At 56.1% G+C, this 285-nt stretch overlaps 1 protein-coding gene across 1 annotated transcript in view; it reads left to right on the forward strand.

Moving 5' to 3' along the window:
* Positions 1 to 285, forward strand: part of LOC119593590 (ankyrin repeat domain-containing protein 17-like) — a gene marked incomplete at its 5' end in the record, with an annotated part of 10,744 nt that overhangs the window by 10,023 nt on the left and 436 nt on the right. Inside the window, 1 exon segment of the mRNA XM_037942544.1 lies at positions 1 to 285.

Consider the following 285-nt stretch of genomic DNA (forward strand, 5'->3'; position numbering starts at 1 on the left):
TATAATGCTGCCCGGGGGCGGCGGTGTGTGCAGGCCGCCATGTAGTGCACATGGGCATCTACTGCGCCTGCCCACTGAACATGTCACGGACGTGGGTGGCCAGCCTGCCCCCCTCTATTGTACCCAGCCACGCCCGTGGATCCTGATGACTGCTTGTAGTCAGCTTGTCACTGGTTCACCCCGCACCCCGGCCTTCATACACTCACGTTTGCAGTCTTGTGTTTCCTTCATTGTATGCAAGTCAAAGAGTCACTAGAAGGCAACTTATTGTCATGAGTTGAGCGA

This window comes from Penaeus monodon, chromosome 32 (genome assembly GCF_015228065.2).
Source record: "Penaeus monodon isolate SGIC_2016 chromosome 32, NSTDA_Pmon_1, whole genome shotgun sequence".
Classification (NCBI taxonomy): domain Eukaryota; kingdom Metazoa; phylum Arthropoda; class Malacostraca; order Decapoda; family Penaeidae; genus Penaeus; species Penaeus monodon.